The sequence below is a fragment of the Acomys minous genome (genome assembly GCF_964271855.1).
Source record: "Acomys minous genome assembly, chromosome: 7".
In the NCBI taxonomy this organism is placed as follows: Eukaryota; Metazoa; Chordata; class Mammalia; order Rodentia; family Muridae; genus Acomys; species Acomys minous.
This window is the reverse complement of record NC_140488.1, coordinates 54,023,660-54,049,174: the sequence shown is the minus strand read 5'-3', so window position 1 is coordinate 54,049,174 and position 25,515 is coordinate 54,023,660.

The window sequence follows — 25,515 nt, the reverse complement described above, 5'->3', positions numbered from 1 at the left end:
TTTTCTAAATACATGAACTCTCTGTAGCTGGAGATTATAATGTCTCATACTCCTTTCTGTAGCTGTCATATATAACCTTTACTTCTCACGTACCTTGATAGCGGTTTTTTTTTTCTTTTCTGGCTAGCCAATATATCATTAAATCTACAGAATAAGCACTTTGGATCAGACCAGTGAGGTTTTGGTAATTCTGATCTTTATTTAAAAACTCATTCTACCTAAGGAATACAGCAGATACTCAACTATAACTATCACCTATTTTTTTTATTGTAGCATGCATGCTTGTAATTGCAGCATTTGAAGTGTGTGTATACGATGAGCAGCAAATGGGGGAATGGAGTTGAAGCACAAAGATCCTGAGTTCCATGCCAATCTGGCTTCCGTAGTGAGATCTTGTCTAATATAAACACAAACAAATGAACAAAAGTTATGATTTAGGGCATGTCTAATCTCTGTACAAAAAGACATGGCTACTGTTACAATGGCAAATGTAACTATCTTCAGAAAGAGGGTATTCGATTAAAAGTTTCTTGCTCCTTACCACCTTTGTGGAGAAATTTAAAGAAGTATGAAGATATCCGATACTGTCCTATGAGACAGAAAAAGTGAAAATGAAGGTGAGGATTGGTGGCACACGCCTCTGATCCCAGCATAGGCAGGCAGATCTTTGTGAGTTCAAGGCCAGCCTGGTCTACAAAGTGAGTCCAGGACAGCCAGGGCTAAACAGAGAAGCCCTGTCTCAAAAATCCTACAAAAAAAGGAAAGAAAAGAAAAAGAAAATGCATCTCAAAGAATCATTTTACAGGTTAGAGTTCTGACTCAGAGGTAACACACTTGCCTAGCATGTGCAAGTGCCTATGATTCAATCCATACTACAGAAGACAAAGCTCCAAAGGTCACATTACCTAAAAACATATAATTCACATTAAAGAAGCATTTCAGAGTATTCTGCATATTCCCTCATGACAGAACAGTATGGTTATCATTAAGACTCAGCATAAACATTTTTATTGTGATTAAATTCATACAATATCATTTTAAACAGCTAAAGTGAATAATCTAGAATAAGTGAATTTCAAATATTGAGCAGTTACTACCTAATGTCAAAGTATTTTTATTGCCTCCCAATGAAACCTTATTCACTTAACAGTTATTCTTCATTCCTCCTTTACCCTATCTATGATAATAACAAGCTGATTTCTATGTGTTATGGAGATATTTAGTCTAGGTACTTCACATGAATAGGTTAATACTACATGTGACTTTTTGTTTGACTTCTGTGACATAGTAAGTTTTCAAGACCAATACACCACATAGCATGTATCAACACTACACTTCTTTTATGGCTAAGTAATACTCCAATGTCCATATATATCACATTGTCTTTTCTTTGGAGTATAAACTTTGGAACCAAGTTTCTGGATCATGTAGTGATTCTATCATTTACTCATTGAGTAACCTTAAAAGTCACACAATTTTATATTCTGACTAACAGTGTATGAGGGAATCTGATTTCTCTACATCTTTAATACCACTTGATACTTTTCATTTTTGTTTTGGTTTTCAAAGTCTACTTATCCAAGTGGATATGAAATGGTATCTCATTATTATTTGTATCTGCATTTCCTTAATGCCTAACATCACTGAGTATCTTTTCAAGTGCTCTCTGTTGCTGTTTACCTTCTTTTGTGAAACATCTACTCAAGTCCATTGTCTATTTGCATTAAGTTATCTATCTTTTGTTGTTGAGTTGTGAGGAGTACATTACGTATTTTGGTTGTGAGACTCTTTCCAGACAAGTGACCTGCAAATATTTTTCTCTTGTTATATTGTAGTCAGTTTTTTCTCGTTATAAATTATTTTATTGTCTTCTCTCAAGATATATTATAGCACATTCCATCATGCTCTTGATTTGAGATATAACCACACGCCACTTCTTTGTAACAGATGTAGTTTGTAGAACATTGTTTCTCTTAGTCACTCGGTAGATTTCCAGCAACAGGTAACACTGCAGATCATAGCAGCTCTCTCATTTTCTGTTCTGGAATAAAACTGACCTATATAGTAAAGTCAACCACTGACATTATGAACATATATCATAAGAATATGCTCATCTTTTATTGTTTCAAGCTATGGAGAATTCGAAATTGTATCAATATAAGTTAACAAGATCAAGTAATTCATTGAGTAACTGTCTTAGTCACTGTTCTATTTCTGTGCAAAGGCACCATGACCATAGCAACTCTTATAGAGGAAACATTTAATTGAGGGTTTGCCTATGATTTTAGAGGTTTAGTCCAATATAATCATGGTAGAGTACATGGCAGTGCAGGCAGACATGGTGCTGGAGAAGTAGCTAGTTCATTTTACATTCGGATCCACAGGCTACAGGGAGAGAGGGAGGGAGGGGGAGACAGAGAAAGAGGGAGAGAAATGGGCCTGTTTGGGCTTCTGAAACCTCAAAGCCCACCCATCAGTGACACACTTCTTCCAAAATGGCCACACCTCCTAATCCTTTTCAAGGAATGACACTCCTTGATGCCTAAGCATTCAAATATAAGCCTGTGGGGGCCATTCTTATTCAAACCAACACAATTACCATGCTACTGCCCTGCATGGTATGAAATCATCTTGAAACATAGCAGTGCATTATAACTCAGCATGTTGCCTTTGCTTTCACCTGTGTTTTTATAACTGATTATATGTTTTAGAAAACATAGCACTGGAATGGGGAAACTGGCCCAGTGGTACAGTGCTTTCTTAGCATGCAGTGGGTCTGTGATGGTTTGAATGAGAAATGTTTCCCCTTGGCCCAGGTATTTGAACACTTGATTTTCAGTTGATGGCACTGGTTAGTGAGGTTATAGGACCTTTAGGAAGCAGAGGCTTGTGAAAGAAGTAGATTACAAGGGGCAGGCTTTGAAACTTCATAGCCTCAACCTATTTTCAATTGACTCTCTGTTCCATGTCTGAGGTTGAATATGTGATCTCTCAGCTTCCTGGTCCAGCTCCCATGCCTTTCTCACCATTATGGATTCCCCTCCTGAACTATAAGGCTAACCAAACTCTTTCCTCTATAAGATTTATTTGGTTGTGGCATTTTATCACAGCAACAGAAAAATAACTGAAACAAGGCCTTAGGTTCATCCCACTACCACAGAAATAAATAGAAAAGAAAACATACTATAGCTTATCAACTCATTTTATGATTTACTTTTTTAAAAAATATGCATCGAAGTTTTACCTGCATGTCTGTTTGTCTATGTGAGGATATCAGATCTTACAGATAGTTGTGCGCTGCCATGTGGATGCTGGGAACTGAACCTGGGTCCCCTGCAAGAACAGCCAGTGCTCTTAAACCCTGAACCATCTCTCCAGCCCCCATTTTATGATTTCTTATTGCTTTATAGTTATTACTATGACTTTTTTAAAAAAATGTTAAGACATGAGTGGTGGCACATGCCTCTAATTTCAGCAATTGGCAGGCAGAGGCAGGAGTATTTCTGTGCGTTTGAGTCCAACATCGTCTACATAATGAGTTTCAGGACAAGCAGGACTATATAGGGAAACTGTCTCAAAAATATTTTTAGTATATTTGATGAAAGACTTTTATGATGTCATCAAGACTACCTCTTAAACATAAATTTTACTTTCTACATCTTGAAATATTTTTATATGGACACATTTTCCTAGAACATCATCCATTCCATCTAAAATTCTACTTTTTTCAACCATTTTAATATCAGGGCCTTTGTTCCTATTCCTTATTCTTACCACCATCTCTACTAATTTTTAAATCTCTTTTGTTGCTAGGTAAACTTCATCCATGATGAGTATTGACATGATCTATCATAAAAGACATGTTGTGTCCTCACTCTGTGTTAAGTATTTTTTCATGGATATTATTAGAGAACCTAGTAGTACTTTGCCCAATTTAACATTTTTATATGATCATTTTGATTGTAATAGCTTTCTTAGTTTATGTCTTCCCTCCAAAGAATATAACCTTCCTGAAAACAAAAACCTTATTGGTATTGTTCATTTTATAACCAGTGCCTTAAAGAATGTCTAGGCTATGGTAGGAAGAAAGAATGATTGAATTTATTTTTTGGCTCTTTCTTTTTTGCAAATGACTCTGGAACCAAAGTAAGGCCAGAATTAAATATTCAATCATATACTCGATATTCCGCTAACTTTCCTACTTTGATGAACCAGTCTTGTAGTCTGAAATCACGATTCACCTTTGGTTCTAAGTGTTTTTGAATTTATGAAAAGGCTGCCTTTTTTTTATAATGACAGCCACTGACTTCATAAAAAATGCCATTTGCAAGAAATGGAATTCAGAGTTGCCTTATTAATCTGGGGCAGCTCAAGCATTCTTAAATTTTGAGCCTTTTATGAATATGACTATGATTACAGATCAAGAATATAGTCGACTTTAACAGTCCTTATGTGTGCTTTTTACAGAAAATATGCCATTCAAGTTTCACTTATGTTGGGTTCATTACAATTTTACTTACATCTTTTATATGACAGAATTCATAAAATTATTGGAAGTAGAAAATGTTCTGAGTGGTCTGCTTTTTGTCCTCCACTTAAAACAAATAATTAAGGGAAATGTTCAATCACCCTAAATTGCCCAGCTAGTCTGTTCCTTTTATTCTATGTTCACAAGCATTTACTGAGTAGCCTAGACTTAGTCTTCTTCTCAGTGGGACATATAGTATAAGATATGATCATCTGTCTTTAACAAGTTCACCATTTGGAAAAGTAAAATAAGCTGGACATAAGGTTCTTATTATTCATATATGTTTCCAAGTCTTCTGTTGTTGTTGCCCAGTGATATAATTGTTGTATACAGATGATTTATAGTTGAAGGATGCTAAGTTTGTTTGGTGACAGAGTACACTGAAACCCATCTATGCAGAAACTACTACAGAACTATTGCATAAAATAGAAGATAAAGTTTCATGGCCCTGAATAGATTCACTGAGCTCCCAGGTCTCCCAAAGATTTCTACAGTGATTGGCACCTGTCAATGAAAATGAGTATTAGAATTCTGTTAAGATGAAGCCATTCATTCCTGTAAGTCACATGGACATCTGCATACATTCCTATCTCCCTCACTCTCTCAAACTTCATCTGTAATATATTATGGCTATGATATCCCTACTATTTACAATAAGGTAGTTAGTTCTGAATCAGTTCTCAAACATTGAAACTCTGGGCTAACAAGGCCTAATGATAGTGCTCTGTGTTATCCAGGTCAGAGGATGACAAGGTAAAGAAGGGGGAGACAGGACTCTAAGCACAGACAACAATGTGTGTAACATTGAGAGCCGAGGCATTATCCATTAGCTCTCCAATATTTCCTTACCCTGTTGTTATTCTTCATAGGACCTCAGTTTTAACCAGATACACATTTCTATCTTTATATTAAGGGAACTTTAGCCTAATTAGTGTATGGCATTTCCTTGATAACTGCTTCTTGTTCCACAGTTAAAACGTGACCCAATTTAGCTGGTACGTCTGAAAAGAAAGTACAGCAAGTTTCTAATTATGATGTTTCCATTTTAAGGTTGTGCAAGTGTAAAATGAATTCAGTAGTGCTTCGAATTTTTAATCTTTTAAAGAAATGGTTTATTTATTTTTATTTTATGTGTATGATTGTAGGTAGATTACAAGTATTAAGTATACTTTTGACTTAACAATATTTCCCATTTATCATGTATTTATTGGATATTACCACACTTGAGCTGAAGAACATAAGTACTTATCTATACTACAAGGAGAGATTTTCTTTTTTTTCTATTATATACATTTTTATGTATACATCTATATTATTACACCTACATAAAACAAACTACATACAGCAAAAACACCAAGGAACATTCAGGAATTACATTCATGTTACATTCATTGTGTTTTGGTTGTTTGTATTGGCAACCTTTAAGAAAACCTTTTCCTAGCCCAGCGGTGGTGGTACACGCCTTTAATCCTAGCACTCGGGAGGCAAAGGCAGGTGGATCACTGTGAGTTCCAGGCCAGCCTGGTCTACAAAGGGAGTCTAGAACAGCCAAGGATACACAAAGAAACCCTGTCTCAAAAAAAAAAAAGACAGAAAGAAAAGAACAATCTTGTACAATAAAAGGTTCTCCAGAGGAATCTCTATACCTGATCTCAAACTGTACTATAATAGTAATTAAGACAGCATGGTACTGGCACAGCAACAGGCTGGTTGATCAGTGGAATGGAATCAAACACCCAGATATGAATCCACACACATATGGCCACTTGATTTTTGATAAAGAAGCCAAATCCATTCAATGGAAAAAGGATAGCATCTTCAACAAATGGTGCTGGTCTAACTGGATGTCTACATGTAAAAGAATGCAACTGGACCCATATTTGTCACCTTGCACAAAACTCAAATCCAAGTGGATTAAAGACCTCAACATAAAACCAGAGACACTAAGTCACTTAGAAGAAAAAGTGGGGAAGAGCCTGGAACATATTGGCACAGGAGACAACTTCCTGAAGAGAACAGCCAGGCCTGAATGTCAGCAATTAATAAATGGGACCTCATGAAGCTAAGAAGCTTCTGTAAGGCAGGAGACACTGTCAAGAGAACAAAGTGACAGCCTACAGACTGGGAAAAGATCTTCACCAACCCTACATCTGACAAAGGTCTAATATCCAAAATATATAAAGAACCCAAGAAATTAAACACCACCAAACCAAATAACCCAATTGATAAATGGGGCTTGGAACTAAACAGAGAATTCTCAACAGAGGAATATCAAATGGCTGAGAAACACTTAAAGAAATGCTCAACCTCCTTAGTCACCAGGGAAATGCAAATCAAAACAACTCTGAGATTCCATCTTACATCCATCAGAATGGCTAAGATCAAAAATTCAAGTGACACCACATGCTGGTGAGGATTTGGAGAGAGAGGAACACTCTTTCATTGCTGGTGTGAATGCAAACTAGTACAGCCACTTTGGAAATCTATCTGGTGCTATCTCAGAAAAATGGGAATAGGGCTTCCTCAAAACCCAGCTATTCCACTCTTTGGAATATACCCAGAAGATGCTCTAGCACACAACAAGAAAATTTGCTCAACTATATTTATAGCAGCCTTATTCATAATAGCCAGAACATGGAAACAGCCTAAGTGTCCCTCAGTAGAAGAATGGATAAAGAAACTGTGGTATATATACACTATGAAATACTACTCAGCTATTAAAAACAAGGAATTCCCGAAATTTGTGGATAAATGGATTGAGCTAGAAATGATCATAATGAGTGAGTTAACCCAGAAGCAGAAAGACTCAAATGGTATATACTCACTTATATCTAGACACTAGCCCAAGGGGCATGTCCCATGGAAGTCTTCACTTACCAGGAAACTGAGACAGAGGAGAGGACATTCTATTGGGACTCTAGATGAGAGAAGCATGGGAGAATGGCAAAGTAGAAGGATCCAGAGGGTCCTAGAAACCTACAAGTAGAACATTATGATAGGCAGATTTGGGCCCAGGGGTCCCACTCAAACTAAGGCACCAGCCAAGGACAATACAGGCGGTAAACTTTAAACCCCTACCTAGATCTATCCAATGGGCAGAACATTCTCCACAGTTGAGTGGAGAGTGGGATATAACTTTCTCACGTACTCTGGTGCCTCACATTTGACCATGTCCCCTGGAGGGGGAGACCTGGTGGCACTCAGAGGAAGGACAGCAGGTTACCAAGAAGAGACTTGATACCCTATGAGCATTTACAGGGCGAGGTAATCCCCCTCAGGAACAGTCATAGAGGAGGGGAATAAGGGGAAAATGGGAGGGAGGGAAGAATGGGAGGATACAGGGATGGGATAACCATTGAGATGTTACAAGAATAAATTAACAAAAAAGTTTTTAAAAAGACAGACAGAAGGAAAAAAAGAACACCTTTTCCTATCTCAGTGAGGCTAAAATTCTGAATGTAACTCAATATCTATCATATTTCATCTCTATCAACTGTAAACATCTATCTAGACCTAAAGACATCTCAATCCCCAAGAAACTAGGCTCAATTGTGGCATTCAACTATTTGGTCTTCAATCCCATCAGAGACTTAAGGAGCAAAATTAATTACCTGAGTAAATAGGAAGTGAGGGTTAACAGGAGGTTTTTTGATGCTCATCATCCTCTTTGAGGTAGGCTGGGTGTTAGCAGGAGTTAACCTGTCTTGTTGTCAAAGAATCTTTAAAACAATGTAAACATCTTTAAATGCCATATTCTGTAGGACTCTGAGGTTTTTGAATACCTTATCTAACTATTTTACCTTATCTGTCTATAGAATCATATTTACCTGTTACATCTAGAATGTATATTCTTGTAGTATAAATAGACTAGTAATTGAAATGACCATGATTTGATCAATTGAAAATTAACTTGTCTAACTTACTTATCCTAAACAGCCTGCAGTAGCATTTTTCAAAGCATTGGAGGTAAGCTTTGTATTCTACTTCAGTGGTATGGGTACAATACCTCACAATAGAGTATATATACATAATGTGAGTGAAGAACAATCTTACATTTGAATTCTAAACCAATGTATCAAAATTAAACTTATTTTGCATCAGCATATACATTTCTATACCAATGAATTAAATATAGCCTTGTGTTCACAGTTAAGGCCTTAAGTTGAGGAATTGACTCAACAATCCACTTTTTTGTTGTATTTTCCCCATATACCTCCACATTCCCCCTTCCCTATTTTCATCCCCCATCTCCAAACCCAAAAAAGAAGGGTAAAGAAACATAGAGAGATCCCAGAGTCCAACCTCATTTTCTCTTTGAGTGAGACCAATAGTAACTTATAATCAACTCCCAGTGAAAATAAATACTAAAGCCCAAGAAAGCATCCAAAAACCTACCCAACCTCCCTTAAGGGATATGGGCGTGTTCTCTTAACGTTTCTTCAGGCTGATTTGGAACAAATAATACTTCTGTAGGGGCCAAAATAAATTTGAGAAAATTGATTAAGCAAGGTAAGAATATCATTTGTGGTCAAGTTTCTAAATGTTGAGAACTTCCAGGCTTAATAAAAATCCTGTGTGGGACACCCAGAAATGCTGGACCAATTGGGTACAGAAGCTTTCTTCGAAGCTTTCTTTGGAGCTGTCCTGTTCTGATGGGGAACAGCAACTGAAGCACTTGGTGCTGGAACATGAAGGATATAGGGTGTTTGTTTCCAGAATCCTGAGAGGAATGAATCCTGCCAGGTCTGATCCAGCTTCAAATTTGAGTTATTTTGCTCTGAAAACATACACTTTCTCACAGGAGACATTTTCTTGTCTGTTATTGCTCACATATGATTATAAAAAGCTTATACCTATTGTAAATAATCTTGCTTCATAGAAGAAAGGCAGCTTTAATGAGAAGATAAACTGCAGAGAGCTAAGTGCTAAACTGGGAAAATTTGAGGCATTTGCTACTACTTAAGTAGCTACTGATTACCAACAGACTAAGAGCTTGCTGTATTTTTCAGTCTCTGGTTTTGAGTAAATAAATCCCCTAATTATTTTAGCTTGTTTTAAAACATGGTGTCCTAATTTCATTTTTATTGTTGAAGTAAAATAGTCTACCCAGAAAAGCAACTTGCAGGAGAAAGGGTTTATTTAAGTTCACAAATCCAGGTTAGAATTCTTGTTTTGGAAGGGCACAGAGATAAGAACTAAAGGCAACTAAGTGGTCACGTTACATCCATAGATAAGAGCAGAGAGAAATGGATAAATGTATTCTTATGCTCAGCTCTCTTGTTGTCTTCTTATACAGTCCATAATCCAAACCTAGGGAATGGTGTCACCTATAAAGGACATGATTCCCTCAGCAATTAACACAATCAAAACAGTACCCACCCACCCCTCAAGACATGCCCAGGAGCCAATAATCCCTTAATGAAAATCTCTTCCCAGGTGATTATTGCTTGTGTTTTGTTGACAATGAAAACTAACCACTGCTAATGGTTTTCTTTTACCTAGAATCAAAAGTAGCCAAACTAAGATCATTTCATGAGATAAAAAAAGTACGTATATGACACACAGTAGAAGATAAGGAAAAGCAACCATACAGAACCATTTTCACCAATCAGACAAAAAGGGGGTGGGACATGCACACACACACACACACACACACACACCCCAAATCCAGAACCAACCAAACAACAAAACAAAACACCCAACAAACAAAAAGGTCTATTTATGACATTTTGGAACTTTGTTCTTATAAGTTTCATAGCATAATCCATTAAGCTGTAAATAGTGGTCAGCATTTTTTCTATGGTTTTATTGGTTCAATTTTATCCACATGTATTCCACAGAAAATGTAAGTTACATCAATTTTCAAGGCAGAGAAAATACTTTTGAGCACAGTATAGAATACAAAACAACAACAACAAAAACATAAAACAAAGCCAACCATCCAAACAATAAACCAAAACAAAAACATTAGAAACATTGATTCTGGTCTTTGTTTAGGGATCAGAGTCAAGTCTGAAAATATTTAAAATTTCATTGCAGAATGTAATAAACTATTGAAAATTGATCTATGTTCTCCAGACTTTCCCACCATATTAAGCAGATGAAAAAGTAGAAGCCAAAGTATAGAAAGCTTAATTGAAAAAGATAATAGTATACAATATAAATGAGGTATGTAAGATGAGATATTCACTGGTGAAAAGTTTTAAATTCAAAATTAAGAATGAATGCTGCCCTGATTTAGGGAATATATAAGTGGAAGAGTCTGAGTTTAATCTCTAGCACCATGAAGCAAATGAAAGATTGTTATGAACATCTGGATATTTTCATCTTTATTCTATCTTCCCTAGAGATGGTGTACCAGGGCAGTGGAAGCCAAAAAAATTGCTCAATTTAAAACCTTTTATATATCTTTAATTAGAAAAGTATTACGTGTATATGTTTACTTGCTATAAAAATAAAAACTGGTTTGGTGAAAATTAGCCTCTACTTGACATTGGTAAGCAAAACAGTAAAAGGTTTTTAATCAAAAGATAAAGTAAAATCTTATTTAATTTCCCTCAAATTTAAACAACACAAAGAAATACATAAACAAATGAAAACATTGAAGCAAAAATGATTTGTAGGGGAAAAACATCAACCCTTCATTAGAGAGTTTCAGACTGAATTGACAAAAGACACCAGTACTTGTTACTTTTGAGAGACATCTAAAATAAAATGATTTAGTAGTCAGAAAACATTTAAACTATGGTCAATAGCGATACAAAGCATAAAACTGAACAATGTGGCCAGGTATTTTGTTGCCATTTTCATGTGCATTTAATAATTTCATGTTCAGAACAACACTTCGTGGTAGACACAATCATTATTCCTATTTTGCAGATAAGACAATGGAACACAAAGAGATTAAGCTGTGCCAGGGTCTCACTCTTGAGAGAAAACCTGGGATTTTAGCTCTGGTCTTTCTAATGTGAGAACCTCCACAACATTACGTTAGTACAGGACTCGTGGTGAGTTAAGCAATATTGAGAGCTAGTCTTCCTCTGGGATGAGGCCCTTAATTTGTTATCCAACATCAAGTGGTCAGCCCTGAAATCATGTACATATAAGCAATACTAAACATATTCAGCAGTTTTTATTTATATTTTATGCTTATGTGTGTGTCTAACAATAACAACTAAAGAAAGAACTCATAAATTTCAGAGGGAGTGGGGGTGGGAGGTATGGGACAGATTGTAGGGATGAAATGGAAGGGAGGAAACGATATAATTACATTTTAATTTTTAAAAATTAAAAGTAAAAATGAATTACCCATGGTATTTATGAAAAAATGCAAACTCTTGCCATCACCTCAGGCATACTGCAGAGTTTCAAAGTGTGCATTTTAAACAGGTACTTCAGCTGAGTTTTATTCAGGTAAATATCTGAGAACAATTGCATGTTCTGCTTCCAAGAAAATGAGGAGAAAAGAATTGAAATGGAAAACTTTAACACACCTTTTCTGTCGTAGATTAAGTTGAAACACACAGCCCCTGGAGAGATAGCTGAGGAGTTAAGAACATTGACTCTTCTTCCAGAGGACCCTTTTTTGATTTCTAGAAGCCACATATCGGCTTAAAAACATCTGTAACTCCAGTTCCAGGGTATGTTATCCTCTTCTCTGTTCTCTACAGGCACTGCATGAAAGTGATGCACAGACATACATGCAAGCAACACACCCATACCCATAAAAATAATTTTTAAAAATTTAAACACATGCACATACATGCTGGCATATTATGAAAGCATAAGGAGACTGATAAAAGCAAGCAAACTCTTGGATGAAGAGATCAAGAGGAGTAACAGAGAGACATGGTTGAACTATATGATAGAGTTGAAAGAAGTTATCTGTATGGAACTCAGTACTATGTACAATAAATGTATGCTAATAAAAATAAAACTATACGGACTAGAGAGATGGCTTGGTGATTAAGAAGGCTCTTGCAGGGATCCACATTCAGTTTTCAACACTTACATCTGGTAGTTCAAAACTTCAACTCAAAAAAGATCTGACCTTCTTTTTTGGTGTCTGTGGGCGCTCTCACACGTGTGGCAATACACACAAACATAATTTTTTTGAAAAAATTACAAGAGAAAATAAGCATTTTTCATAAAAGAAAAATTATCATGTATTAACAAAATATTTATTGAAACACTGAATCTCAAGAGACATTTTCTAAAACATTCATCGAATAATTTTACTCCCAGGATTTTATCCTGAGGTTAATTAGAATCATCCATGAAGATTTATGTGGAAGATATTCATAAACAATTCTAAATTAGGATTTAAGAAATATTGAAATAACCTACAGGTCTTAAAGTAGAGAAATTTTAATTAAATTACAGTAGTGCCCTAAAGTTAAACATTATGCAACATGGATTAAATCATGCTTTCAAAAACATGCAGTGACACGGAGAAATTCTTAAAATTCTAGAAAATAGTCAAATAAAAATGCTTGCTTATTCTTAACTTTAGAAAAATATACTTGGAGATATACGTGATGATATTTATGTCGTGTGCTTATACTCAAAGATGCCTATTCTATCACTCCCAAAGACTGTGAATATATTAATTTACATGGCAAACTTAGCAGAAATGAAAATGTTTAATGACTTTGAAATGAGGATATTTTCCTGAATGGTCTGAGTGAGCTTTAAGGGCAGTTTTATCTGTCTTTGAAAGTTGAAATTTGAATTCAGAAATGGCTCAGCAGTTAGTAAAACTGGTGGCTCTTGCAGTAGCCCTGGGTTTGATTCTCAGCACCATCACTGTGGTTTTCAACCATACACAGCTCCAGGTGTCTGTCTAAGAAGAGTGGGGATAAATTCAACATCACTGGCTTTGAAGAAGGACTCCATTAGTCAAGAAAAGGCAGTTGCCTAGATAACCTTGAAAAGGAAAGAACATGACTTGTTCCCTATTCCTTTAGAAGCAAATGCAATACTACCAATACCATGACTCCAGACTAATAATCCCTCCATTAGCTTTCTATGGTACTGAAAAACAGAGCAAACCTTTATATAACAATAATACTAAAAAAAAATGTAAAATAAAAAAAATAAAAAGCAAGGAAAAAAAAGAGGTTGGGGATAGTGGTGCTTCAAAGGGGTTCAAGAGAGCGTAGCTGCGAGGGGCTGGAGGGAGGAAATTGTTGTAGTTCTATTTGAATTAAAAAGACCTCTGTGAACTAGATGAATTTGTACACTCCTGTAATCAAGTAGAAAATTGACACAGTTTAGAAGAAAATATCACCAAGAAGAGTGTTATCAGAGTGCTTGTCCCTGGGTAGCATCACAGGTGACTTTCACTAACCTGAGCATGTCAGTCTATTTCATTCTGTCCATTACCATTTGTAATGGGAAGCAGGAGAAGAGAGAGAGGATTACAGGGAAGGCTTCTCTAATCTTGTGGATGTAACCTTATACAAACTAAATTATTTCCTTAAGATGGATTGTTTTAAGTGGTGTTGTCAAGTTAGAGGTTACATACATTTTTTTAATTCCTTGAAAATTTAATGACGAGTTCCCTTCAGAACTTTGGTGCCCCATATTTGACCACTTCCCTTTGGTGGGGAGGCCTGGTGGCACTCAGAGGAAGGATAGCAGGCTACCAAGAAGAGACTTGATACCCTATGAGCATATACAGGGGGAGGAGGTCCCCCTCAGGAACTGTCATAGGGGAGGGGAGTAAGGGGAAAATGGGAGGGAGGGAGGAATGGGAGGGTACAAGTGAGGGGATAACAATTGAGATGTAATTTCAGTAAATTACTTAAATTTAAAAAAAGTTTTGTACCAATTTATATTCCTATCCAAAAGTTCTCTTCACTGACTTTTGTGTGTGTGTTTGGATTTTTAAATTTTATTTTTGGTTCTGTTTTCCAAGACTGGATTTCTCTGTGTAGCTTTGGCTGTCCTGGACTCACTTTGTAGACCAGGCTAGCCTTGAACTCACAGAGATTCATCTATATCTGTCTCCCAGAGTCTTGGGCGTACAGGCATGCGCCACTGCTCTTGACAGAAATTTTCTATGAATCACTCACTTTGTGAAACATCAAGTAAATAAAGTAAACAAAATTACAGATCTGAGAAAAGTTAAAACATAAGTTAAATACTGTATTTTCTTTTAAATTTTCATTTTAATATTTTTATTAATTTTTTGAGATTTCATACAATGTGGATTTTTGACAAATTTTATGTATGGATTGACATAATTTCCCCCTCCCTATCTTCCCTTGAACTCCTATCACATGCTAAAATGTCTTATCAATTTTTTTATACTTTAATATATATACAGCCTGGCATGGTGGTGCATACCTGTAGTCCCAGCACTCTAGGAGGCAGAGGCAGGCAAATCTCTTTGAGTTCAAGGCCAGCCTGGTCTACAAAGTGAGTACAGAACAGCCCAAGCTACACAGAGAGACCCTGTCTTAAAAAAATAAAATAAAATAAAACAAAACCCAAACAACAACAATAACAACAAAACAAACAACCACCTATACACAATTTATAAATACAGAGCTGAAGAGACAGTTCAGTGGTTAAAAACATTTGTTCTTACAGAGTATTATGGTTGGATTCCCAGAACCCACATCATGGATCACAACTAGCTGTAATGCTAGTCCCAGGTGGCCTGATACCCATCTTTGTGGGCAGCCCACATACTTGATATATAGACATATATGTAGGCCAAACATGCATACATAAAAATAAATAAATAAGTCTATTAATACAACCTACTGAGTTCATATATATATGTGTTTCTGGCTGACTACATCGGCTTGGCTCAGCTATCATTCAAATGTTGTATTTTCTTAGGCTGACTTGTAACATATGTATCCAGGGCCACTTTCCCTTACAGAGTCCCTTAAGGATGCTTCTTAAACTACATTTCTCTTGTGATCATGGATTATTATTATTTCATGCTTTCTCATTGTTCTATTGAATTTCAGAAGAACCAGCAGCTTCTCTAAAGTTTCAAATAGACTTTCCCTAAGTGCTGCTGTTGCTGCAATTGCAGCTTCTCCTCCTCCTCCTCCTCCTAAGACATGTTTCTTTCAAATATAAACTCACTGCTAGCCTTCTCGACCTCCTTCACACCTCTGTCTGAAAATAATTTCTGCAAGTCTGGAAGCACCTGGTTTTCTGAGTTTTGTTTGTTTCTTTGATTGCTTGGCTGGTTTGGTTTGTTTGTTTTTTTTATTAATTTATTCTTGTTACATCTCAATGGTTATCCCATCCCTTGTATCCTCCCATTCTTACCTCCCTCCTATTTTCCCCCTATTCCCCTCCCCTATGACTGTTCCTGAGGGGGATTTCCTCCCCCTGTATATGCTCATAGGGTATCAAGTCTCTTCTTGGTAACCTGCTGTCCTTCCTCTGAGTGCCACCAGGTCTCCTAATACAGGGTTTCTCTGTGTATCCCTCGCTGTCCTGGAACTTGCTCTGTAGAGATTGCTGGCCTGGAACTCAGAGATCCACCTGCCTCTGCCTCCTGAATGCTAAGATTAAAAGTGTGTTGCTATCACGGCTGGACATACTTTTGTTTGTTTGTTTGTTTTGTTTCTTTTTTCTTCCTCTTTTGGTTTTAAAGGTAGAGTTTCAAGACAGAGTTTCTCTTGTAGTCCTGGCAGTCCTGGACTCACTTTGTAGACCATGCTGTCCTTGAACTCACAGTGATGCTCCTGCCTCTGTCTCCCGAGTGCTGGGATTAAAGGCCTGCAACACTATTAACTATTTACTATTTTTTATTATTATAATTTATTCACACATTACATTCCTATTGTTATCCCCTTACTCTTAGGTTCCTGTTCCCACCCTCCCTCTCTTTTATGCCTTACTCCCCTCCCCTAGACCTTTCATGGGGATTGGGGGATGATTCCTTCCCCACTGTCTGGCCACAGCTTATCAGGTCTCATCCAGATAGCCTGCTTCCCCTTCCTAAGGCCGGCCTACCAAGGGGCAGTGATCAAAGTACTTCCGTTTTTAATAGATCTGTACATGCCAAGGATTTGAATCTTTTCTCTGCCAGTGGGGAGGTGATAATTCTTTAACTGATTCCAATCAAGACTCTCCAATTGGTAAGTGACTTTAAGGTGTTTATTCAAGGGTTGCATAAAGTTTGCAATAGAAACAAAATCTATGTGACCCTTACTGCTTGGTGCCCTATTTTAACGATCATAAAAGGAATTGTAGTTCCCATAGGAACAATCGCTATTGGGAGTCCAGCAACTTATAGAATCAATAGCAAAAGTGATATGATAAGTATTTATGCTTTCTACAGCATGTATTTAGCATGTAAAAATGCAACATTAACTATTCTATCTTAATCCAAAATAAAAATATGTGTTTAGCATTTTATTAATATTTTTCTGTCTTAGAAGTTAGAGCATACATAAGTGTATGCTCTAGATAACCAGCTGTCTTTTAAAAGCCTGTCCAAGTAATTTCCCACTGACGCCTTCTTTTTCTCTTGATAAATCTCCCAACAGTAAGCAGTGACATTTAAAATCATCCCTCTGACCTTAGAACTACTCTCAAAGTGCTTGCAGTTGTTGATGATGATTGTATTTATCAGACCAAAAAAACATTTTCAAATATAAAGGCTGACCCAACATTTCTTCCCTTCATCTTCTCTCTCCCTTGGTTTATTCAAAACAACAAATAGGGCTAGTCAACCTTGGAGTGAAGTAATGCCATCGGGAAAAATAAGATAGTGATAAGTCAATTTTTTTTTGTTTTATTTTATCATCCTTTGCTTCCAGCTTCCACAGTGGTAGAAAGCAAGTGCATTCAGTGTCCTGGTTAGGAGAGTTAGCAGGCTGGTCTCCAACCTCTAGTCTCATTTTAGAAGAAATATATTTCTTTAAACAACAGAAAACCACAGGTAGACTAGTTTTTTTTTTTTTTTTTTTTACCAAACTGAGACCTTGAAAATGTTTTCTATGCAATCACCCTGTTGATTGATGTGGAACAACAGTCCAGTGATTTACCTATACATTTGTTACATTTGGAAACAAAAGATAAACAAACAAAACAGCAAAACAGTACAGGTACCAAGGTTGACTGACACCTTTTAAAATGTCTTTTTAGAGAACAAAACAAGCAAACAAACTCTACCAGATTGTGGGCTTTATCTTTTTGAAAAAGTACTTCTCTCACTTACCAAGACACACACAAAGCACTCTGATGGTGCTGGGGTATATGGAAAGTACTCAGTAAGTAGATACACTTTAGGGGAAAGGTCTGCACATTTCAAGGAAAGACAAAGTCAACAGAACTGAGTGGTTTTCTCTACAGTTTGAATCCCACATCTTTATCTTCTCAGCAGGAGTCTTAATTCTTGTGTTTTGTCTTGACTTACTTTTCTTCTTCATGGTGCTGGGGATTGAACCCAGGGCCTCAGGCATGGGAAGAAAGAAGACTAACATTGAACTATACCTCTCAGCTCCCTGTGTTTTATTAAGTACATGTAAACTTTCTCTCTTTTCTTCAAATTCTCCATGGTGCTCATTCACTTCTCTGCCTTAGCTACCTCAAGGCAAGAAAGTAGCCTTTTTCATTCAAGTACACTCTTTCTAGGAGTGTCAAAAACTACTCATTTTTGACTTCATCTACTCATTTCTTTCTACTTTGACTCTCTTCAGTCCATTTCCTTACTCTGTTTAGATTTTAAGAGTAATCATGTAGCTGGGGAGAGCACATGCTGCTCTTATAGAAGATCCAAATCCCGTTCCCTGCAGCCATGTCTGGAAGCTCACAACTGCCTATAACTTCAGCCACAAGGAGGAACTGATACTGTCATCTGCCTTCTGTGGGCACTTCAGTCATGTGCACAAACCTACACCTAAAAACACTTGTATATCTACGATTATCAATACATTTATTTTTTAAAATAGGACCTTACTAGTTAGACTTGGCCATTGTAGAACATGTAGAGGCTGGCCTTGAAAACTTCTTCAATGTAGGGACTAAAAGAGTGTGCTACTCCATCTAACAAAACTACATCTTTTAAAAAATTGATAATCGCATTTTAACAAATACTAAAAAATCATGAAACACAATATAGCCTTTCTCAACCCTGAAACTTCTTTTAAAGCTTTATGTTTACTAATGAGATGGGAAATCTCTAACCACAAACACATTTTCAAAATTAAAATTCCTTTTAAAAATTATATTTATACATTGTGGTGGCTCTCAACCTTCCTAATGCCATGACCCTTTAATACAATTCCTTATGTAGTGGTGATTCCCCAACTATAAAAGTATTTTCATTGCCACTCCATAACTTTAATTTTGCCTCTGTTATGAATCATAATATGAATGTCTGTGTTTTCTGATGGTCTTAAGATGACCTGTGTGGAAGGGTCATTTAGTCCCAAAAGAGAGGTTGAGAACTGCTGATTTGTTGTGTGTGGAGGTCAAAGAACAACTTGAAGGAATCAGTTTTCTCCTTAATCCCACATTGGTCCTAGGGATCAACCTCACGTTGGCTGGCTTGGGAGCAAGTGCCTTAATCTGCTGAATTGTCTCACTGGCTTAAAATTCACTTTCTCTATGTGAGTTCTTTATTTTATGCTCATATCATTCTTATGAGGCTGGGCTAGGAAGTGCTTACCCGGCATGTGCAAGGCTCTAGGTTCAATTCTAAGTCTTGCCAAAATAAATGAATGAACATTTTTTCCTGGGGTAGATGCTAAGGTTTGAATGACGAACATCTCCCATAGCATCATGTATTTGAACACTTGGGCCCCAGCTGGTGATGCTATTTGGGAAGGCTATAGCATCTGTGAAGGGGAAAAGCTTCCTGTGTACAAATGAAATGTGATTGATCTGCTTCCTGTCTGTCTGCCAAGTTGGCCTCATGTTATTGCTGTTGTACCTTTTATACCATGATGGAATTGATCCCATCTGGACCCATCTGGACCAAATAAAAACCTTGTATCTTCTCTAAGCTGCTTTTTGTCAGAATATTCTATCATAGCAGCAAAAAAGTAACTAATGCAGTAGGTAATATTGTTATCCTTAAATTCAGGCAACTTGCATCAAATCATGTGAGTACCTAGATCCATAAAATCTGACTCCAAAGACTAAGCTCCTAAGAGATTAATGAGTACTATTGACCCTCCCTCTGTTGTTCTTTATTTTTCCTTTTTCTGTCCCTCCTTTACTTTTGAAATCCTCTTTCTTGAAAGTAGTTTTAATGACTTTTGCTGCTACAATATTAAAATACTTACAAAAACTTATCAACATATTTGACCCTTACCTCCTACTCCCTATTGTTACTCAGGACTCATATTACTCTACTTTTGCTTTCTTTTCTCACTTCTCTTTATTATTTTTAAAGTACTTAAACTGATAAGTAAAAAGTGACTGTACAATACTAAACATAGTCATGGAAATATGTAACATTTTAGTACTTTTTTTTTACCTTTTATAGCATTTAACCCAGATAATCATCTCTTTTTAATATTTGCTTCCTCTTGACCACAATAACACCATATAATCCTAATCTCTATTTGACCTCTCCAGAAATTCTTTTGTTTATCCTTTTTACTCATATGTTCATTTATTTCATAAATATGTTTTGAATATCTATCAAGTACTGGAGTTTGTGGTACATAGTGCTAATTTCATCACAAACAAAATGCCATTCCTGCCTCTAGAGAGCTTACTGCTTAGTGGAGAGTAAGGGGTAAATAACAAAACAAAACAAAGAAGCAACAACAATAAAAAAACATATCCTGTCTTATACATCAAGAAAGTGATGCATCCAGAAAAAGAGCATTTAAGTAGAAGAACAGGCAATACAAAGATATGATGTAGAAGGAGCTTGGAAGTCACTGTAGATGAAGCATTGTGCTTAGATGAGAGATATGCAATGCCAAGACTGGTAAACAGGGAACAGATCATGAACACGGTCTATAGGCCATATGAGGACATTTTCTTGAGGCTGGAGAAAAAGGCTATTAGAAGAGTTGAGCAAAGTTATAACATGATAAAGTGTGAAGTGATTACTCTGCATGTAGTGTTGCTAATAGAGCAAAGGATGACAAAGCGAGAAACAGAAAGATCAATTAAAAGATTATCCCAATAATGTCAGGGGGAGTGATTATGACTTGAATGTATTTAGTGGTAGTAGAGATGTGACTAAGTTACACATACAGTGGAAGGGATATCTGATGCAATGAACTAATAGAGGAATTGGAAAGTGTGAGACAATGGAATAAATCAAATCCTTATTCTGAATTCAGGGTATGGATGTACTAGAAACTGAAAATTATATAAGATGTGATTATAAACTTAAAAAATTAGGTGTTAAAATAAATATGAAAGATTGCAGAAAGAGGTAATTGGGAGAGTGCTTGCCTAACACGACCAATGCCCTGGGTTTATCCACTATTGTTATACAAAAAAAATGCATAAAGGCAAATATTTATTTTGAATTGTCCTATAGTCTAACTCTAAGATGTTCTCATGGTATGAACAGTATCATACAACATCTTGACTGTAATGGGTCATGAGAAATCCTGTACAAAATCTGTTTGACTAATCCATTGTGGACATACTGAAACAGTGAGAGATAAGTAAAAATTTATAAATAAAGACATAAAGTTTTGCAATAAGTATTTTATGCAGAAAAAGAAGCATAATATACTTTTTGGTACCAGGAGTAAAGTAACTATGACTGTGTTATCCAGTTTTTATTACCATGACAAAACACTGAAATAAGCAATTTAAAAAGAGGACATATTTCCTGGTTAATAGTTTCACAGATTTCTGTCTATGGCCCTTTAGCTTTATTGCTTTGGCCTTGTACTAAAGCAGAACATTGAGGTGGTGAATACATAGTGAAGCAAAGCTGTTCAATTCATGGTGAGTGGGAAGCAGAAAGAATGAGAAAAAAAGAGTTAGGGCAAGCCAAACCCTTGAAAGCGACCCATATACCCTCCCTGCCAGTGATCCTTCAAACAGGTCAACTTCTTAAAAGTCCATTCTGTTATGAACTCATCAATGGGTTGTTCCATTGATGAATTTAGGACTCTCATAATCCAATCACCTGTCAGTAGCCAAGCTTCTTTGTTTTTTTTCTAAATAGGCTCAGCTTTTTATTGAACAAGTTAACAAGAGGCTTAGTCAAAAAGACCAAAGCCCATGTATTGATCAGACTCCTCAGATTCTTCGTTCTTGAAGCTTCTTATTATTCAGGCTCAGTTTCCCAGCCTGCTAAGGCACAATCAGCCTGTGACTACAACCAGTGGATTCTCAGAGGGGAGGTGGAGGCAGGAACAGGCTGTGGGTAAGAGAGACCTCAGGTGGCATAAGAAATAGACTTCTTAGAAGACACCTTCAGTGAGACAGCTAGTTTAATTGGGGATGGGGAACAAAAATTATTTAAACCTTTGAGAATGGATAAGGACTTTTGGGGTAAGAGTACGTTATTGGCCAGGTCCAGGATGCTGGGGATGCCTCATTGGTATAAGGAGGAATTCCAGGTACTGCCAGACATGCCCTTATAAGAGGAAAGGAAGTTTAGATTGCCTACCAGGCTACCTGACCTCCTTCATGGGGGACAAAAGAAGAGGCAGGGCTACATGAGAGCCAGTACATTCAGGCCCAGGGGAGGAGGAGAACAGTCTTACTCCTACCAATCTTAGATTTCTGTTGTTTGGACACACCTCAACCCCATTCTTACTCTGAGCCACTCCACAGCTTTGGAGAACCAAGCATTCAACACATGAGTTTATTGGAGTATTCTTCTCTTCCAAGATATAACAATGATCAAAAGCAAAGATAGAGAGGGTTGAAGTCATGCAAGGAATGGAATGTAGAAGTGTTTGAGGAGATGATAATAAAAGCCTAAAGAACATGGAAGAGACTATCAACAGGATTCTAATGGACTTTAAAGACTGTCCAGAAATGTCTTGAAAATGGGAATTATCATTGGAAACTGAAGGATAGAGGAGCTATGTTATATAGTGTACTAGTTTGCTTTCTGTTGCTGTAATATGGCCAAAAGCAACTTGAGGTAAAAATGGTTTGTTTCATCTTACTGGTTATAGTTCCTCGTGGAGGAAGTCCAGGTAGGAATTCATGGGAGGAACCTGCAGGCAGGAACTGAAGTATAGGCCATGGAAGAGTCCTTCCTACTGGCTTGCTCTATAAAGCTTACTCATCCTACTTTCTTATATAATACAGGCACACCTGCCCAAGGGTAGCACTGCCCCAATGAGTTGTGCTTTCCTATATCAATTATTAATCAAGAAAATGCTCCATAGACTTGTCTCCAGGCCAATTTGATAAAAATATTTTCTTTCTTTTTTAAATTGATTTTTCTATTTATTATAATTTATTGACATTACATCCAGATTGTAATCCCCTCACTCTTATCTTCCTGTTCCCATCCCCTTCCCTTTCTGATGTATTTCTCTTCCCCAGGCCTCCAATGGGGCGGGGGCTCTTCTCCACCATCTGGCCACAGTTAATCAGGTCTCATCGGGTTAGCCTGCATCCTCTGTGTCCCTGCAAGGCCTCACTGCCAAGGGGCAGTGATCAAATTGTGGGAACCAGGGTGCATGTCACAGGTTCAGCGGCAGTTTCCCCCCTTCCTTGCTGCCGCTCCCCCCCCCCCCCGCCGTCCCCCTGGAGAGTGTGCTGTCCATCAGCTACATCTGAACAGGGGTTTTAGTTTCTCTGTATTTATTGTCCTTGGTTGGTTTGTGCAGGCCCTTCTGTATTCAGATTCACCAGCCTTGACAGTCTCCCAATGGAGTCTCTCAGAGGACATCTATATTGGACTAATATACACTTATGAGTTTATACTATGTGAGTTTATACTGAATCTGGGTTACCTCCCTCAGGATGATCATTTCTAGTTCCATGCATTTGCCTGAAATTTTGACTGGGAAAAGATCTTCATCAACCCTATATACAACAAAGGGCTAATGTCCAAGATATATAAAGAAATCAAATTAAACACCACCAAACCATATAACCCAATTAAAAAATGGGGTACAGAGCTTAACAGAGAATTCTCAACAGAGGAATCTTGAATGGCTCAGAAACAGTTAAAGAAATGCTCAACATCTTTAGTCATCAGGAAAATGCAAATCAGATCTTATCAGAGGGCTAAGATCGAAAACTCAAGTGACAGCACATGCTGGCAAGGATGTGGAGAAAGTGAAACATTGTTTGTGAGAGTGCAAACTTGTACAATCACTTTGGAAATTAATATGGCCCTTTCTCAGAAAATTGACTAGTGCTACCTCAAGACCCAGCTATACCACTTCTGGGCATACATCGAAAAGATGCTCCACAATACAGCAGGGGTATTTGCTCAACTACGCTCATAGCAGCTTGTTGGTGTACTTTTAACCAACTATTTTTATTTTTAGGTTCTTTAAATCTCTTCCTCCCTACTCCACCACAATCCCTTCCAACGCCCCAACACCCCGTAGGGGAGAATGGTTTGTGGGGAGGGGGGGCATAGCTGTCCTTAGCTGCTTCCTGCTGTGTTGGCTATGTTTCTTAACAATTAAACTTTATTAAACAACCCAACTATCTCACACAAGAGGGAAAAAAGGTTAAAGGGAAACAAGAGTGAATCTTCTGGTATCTGTTCCATAGGACAGGACCCTAGGTGTGTCTGGCCTGCATGCTGGTCTGGCAGGTAAGCTGATCTCTTTCCGGATCCACATGCCCTTGAGCTCTGTCCGAACCTGCTGCCTCCTCTCGTCCTCTGCCTGGGTCTGTCTCTCTCCTGCAAGGGCCAGTCTCCTCCAACCATTGAGGTTCTATTAGAAACACAATAATCCAGGTGGAGTCCCCAGGTCTGCTTCCTGAATTCCAGGCCCAGGATGGTTCCACCCAGTCTATCTCAAGGTTAATCTCAGGGAGTATTCCTGGTGTTTCCAAGGGGCAAAGCCTGCCAAGACTGCTTTCACCTGGGACAGAGGCTGCAAAGGGGCAAAGCCTCCCAAGCCTGCAGTCCTTCCACACTGCTGTTAAGGGTCCTTGTGTTCTTTGGGGGCAAATTCAATCCTTGTTTCAGGATATCTCCGACTTCTTCTCATCACACTGCATCAACATCAACCAGGAGCAGCAGGGGGAAGCACCAGCAGCCTTCTTTCCTAGAGGCCCCAGTCTCTCTTTGAGTCTAGCTTTTATTTCCACTGACAAAGACCACCTCCTCACATGAGGTAGTTCACAGCTAGCAAACATCACATTTCCTCTCAGGGGGCAACTATCAGCTGTAGACAAACTGGAGCATCCCCCATATCCCACACCTGGGATTAAAGCAAAAACATGTTTACATATAAACCAGAACTTCCACAATAGCAGGTTTATTCCTACTAGCCAGAATCTGGAAACAACCTAGATGTCCTAAATAGAAGAATAAATAAAGAAACTGGTACATTTACACAATGGAATATTATTCAACTATTAAAAATGAAGATATTTTCTTAACTGAAGTTCCCTCTTTCCAGTTGACCCTGACTGTATATTAAGTTGACAAAAAAAAAAAAATTAACCAGCATATAAAGGGTTTGAAAGTTTGTAGTCCATTCATTTTTGGCAATGTGAAAATTATAAAACATAGCAGGGTTTATTAGATTGAGCCAAATCTCTATTACAACTGAACCAATTAGAAATATGCACATAATCATGAAAAAAGGATTGTTGGGGTTTTGATGTAGAAAGTCTTCCTCAAAGGCTCATGGTGGTTTGGTCTTCAGCTGATGGTGATATTTTAGGAAGTTTTGTAATCTTTCAGAAAGTGGGACCAAGTATGAGGAGGTAGAGTACTGGGAGAGATGAAGATGTGCCATTAAGAATGTCATCTGCTTGGTCTCTTTGTGTCTTTTCTTATGCTTGCTGTCAACTGTGATGTAAAGAAGCATTCTCCACCATGTGCTTTGGCTGCCATGATGTCCTACACTTCACTACACTTCTAG